This window comes from Carlito syrichta, unplaced genomic scaffold, assembly GCF_000164805.1.
Source record: "Carlito syrichta isolate Samal-C Ts95f unplaced genomic scaffold, Tarsius_syrichta-2.0.1 Scaffold306547, whole genome shotgun sequence".
NCBI lineage: Eukaryota > Metazoa > Chordata > Mammalia > Primates > Tarsiidae > Carlito > Carlito syrichta.
The window spans coordinates 393,999-397,102 of record NW_007250643.1 but is presented as its reverse complement, the minus strand read 5'-3'; the positions used below and the strand labels follow the sequence as shown (position 1 = coordinate 397,102).

Here is a 3,104-nt window from a genome sequence, read left to right as displayed (position 1 = left end):
GTGGGAGCAGCCGGCCCGGTACCCGCGGGTATTCCGGTCTCTCCCCTCCCCCGCGCCTCCCGCGGCACCTCTGGCCGCGTCCCTACTGCTTGCGGTAGTTGCTGTTACCAAGCGCCGACGCGCGAGCGTTGCTGGCTCGCTCCTTTCCTCGCAAGCGCGAGGCACCCAGAGCGCTGTCCAGAGCTGTGGCCCTCCGCTGCCCGCGCGTCCATAACCTTGAACCGTGGTCGGCCTTGGGTCTTTTGGGGGTGGGGGTGAGGGTGGAGGTGGAGACGCCGAGGAGCCCGTGCCGGTACGACTTCGTGTCGTTTTGATTATAGCGTTCGAGTACATTCTTGAAAACCAGAGTTCGTGTGTTGGAGTTCAGGTTGCACGGGACGGAGTGGAGAGAGAGAGCGCGCAGATCCAGTTGAACTCCAGGGCATTTAGGTTCAAGGAAGAATTTTTAAAAGCCTCAACGACCCTGCCAACTCCTAACCCTTTTAGCCAGATTTTGGATGAAACAGAAATAAAATCACGTGTCACTTATGCCTGCCTGAGGAAATAACCTCAAAAAATAGTTTCAAGCAGAAGATAGTCCCATTATGCTTTAGATCTGCTTTATTATTATAAAATGGCGGTTGGAAATTAGCAAAAATGTTACTTTTGCGAGAAATACAGTTGCTTTAGTGATCAAATTAATGCTTAAATTCCAAGATAAATATTTACTGTTTACGGCTAATGAGTTCATTGTCAGAGTGAAGTACTAACATAGATTCTGTTCTTTATTGTAATCAAGTATTTCAGAGAGTAGTGTTGGAAGATTGGAGACAAAAAGACTGTCTTCCACGTGGTCTAGTATCCTTTAATAGTCTCTCCTTTCCTTTACCCCATTCTGACATTTGGTCCAGTCTTTGTCTCATGGTTTTGACTGTATATATAAATGTGTGGCTCCTCATATTGTAGTTGAAGACACAGTATTCATGACAAAAATATGCTCTCCAGGGCACTGCAACCATAGCATGCAAATTGATGAGGAATTCATCTATTAGTTCACTTTAAACACAGACATCTCCTGTAGGATTGTAATTAGATTGTGTAACGGTAGCTTTTTTGGGTGCAGGGAGGCAATACATGCACTTGGTAAAAAGCCAGGTGAAAGTCAACCACATACTCATGACCCATTTTGCTTCTTGAGAAGCAAGAGTCTTACTTATTTTAAAACAAAGATTTCAGCACTGTTTACAATAGCCGAGATATGGACTCAATCTAGATGTCCAGACAGCAGATGAATGGATAAAGTGTGGTACATATACACAGAGGAATACTATTAAGCCAGAAAAAAAGAATGAAATCCTGTCATTAGTGACAACATGGATGTAACTGGAGGACCTTATGTAAGTGAAATGAACCAGGAACAAATTTCAAATTGCATTACCCTGGTCAATAATGTCCAACATGATCTAGCTCCTACCGGTGTCTCCAACAATGGTAGTCTCCCCTAACGTGCTTTTCTACTACAATGGAGTCTCTGAATCTCTGGATACTGCCAAGCTCTACCCCTACTGCCTGAAATACCCACTATCTACCCCTTCTCTCATTTACATAAGATATGTATGTATGTATGTATACATTTATTATGTAGATACATACCTCTTTTCTCTCTTTGCATGGCTATCTCTTTATCTATTATGTCTCAACTGAAATATAACCTCAGGGGGATTCTTAGTGCACCCTAAATAAAGAGGGTTCTAATAACATGTTCCCACCCCATACCTCTTCCAGCATCGTTGTGTTTTTTTGTTGTTTTTTGTTTTTGAGTTGGAGTCTCACTCGGTTGCCCAGACTGGAGTGCAGTGCCCACTCCCGGCCACCGCAGCCTCGCCTGCTCTGCTCCGGCGATCCTTCCACCTCAGCCTTCCAAGTAGCCGGAATTACAGGCATGCGCTACCACGCCCGGCTGATTTTTTGATTTGTTGTAGAGATGAGGTCTGGCTGCCCAGGCGGGTCTCGAACCCGCGGGCTCAGGCAATCCACTCACCTCAGCTTCCCAAAAGCACGGGATTACAGGCTCAGCCACCGAGTCCAGCTCCAGCATGGTTTTTGAATTTTCATCTACAGTATCATCATAAGGCTCATGTTTGTTCTGTTCAACATTATTTCCTCATTGCCTAGCCTACCATAGTCTAACACACAATAAGAACTCAGTAAGAGCGGGACTTGGTGGCTCAGCCTGTAATCCCGCGCTTTGGGAGGCTGAGGTGAGTGGATGCCTGAGCTTGCGGGTTCGGGACCTGCCTGGGCAACTTGGCGAGACCTCATCTCTACAATAAATCAAAAATTAGCCGGGCACGGTAGCGCGCGCCTGTAGTTCCAGCTACTTGGAAGGCTGAGGCGGAAGGATCGCCGGAGCCCAGCAGGTCGAGGCTGCGGTGGCCGGGAGCGGCCACTGCACTCCAGTCTGGGAGACAGAGTGAGACTCCAACTCAGAAAAAAAAAGAACTCAGTAAGTATGTGGACTAATAATTGTTATTAGTGTAAAATAGTATGTGGACTAATGAATGATTAGTATTGTAAAATAGCAGTGGCTCAGGCCTGTAATCCCAGCATTTTAGGAGACTGAGGCGAGAGGATTGCCTGAACCCAGGGGTTCGAGACTAGCCTGGGCAACTTGGCAAGACCTCATCTCTACAATAAATCCCAAAATTATCCAGGCATGGTGGCATGCGCCTGTAGTTCCAGCTACTTTGAAGGCTGAGGTGGAAGGATCACCTGAGCCCAGCAGGTTGAGGCTGTGGTGGCCATGAGCATGTCACTGCCCCCCAACCTGGGTGACAGAGTGAGACTCCAACTCAAAAAAAAAAAATTGTGCAATAATCTTATTAGGGAAAAATTAAAACTGTTTAGGTGAACAAGTATATATTAGAAGTACCTCAGACAGTAACATTTGACTTAACTAGACATTTCTACATATATGCATTGAAATGCTGACTGGAGCCGGGCTCGGTGGCTCAGCTTGTAATCCCATGCTTTGGGAGGCTGAGGTGAGTGGATTGCCTGAGCCCGCGGGTTCGAGACCCGCCTGGGCAACTTGGCAAGACCTCATCTATACAATAAATCAAAAT

The 3,104-nt window shown here is 46.5% G+C and overlaps 1 protein-coding gene across 2 annotated transcripts in view; it reads left to right on the top strand.

Moving 5' to 3' along the window:
- COQ10B (coenzyme Q10B) overlaps nucleotides 1–3,104 on the top strand; it is a 15,797-nt gene that overhangs the window by 665 nt on the left and 12,028 nt on the right. The gene's annotated exons all lie outside the window — the stretch shown is intronic.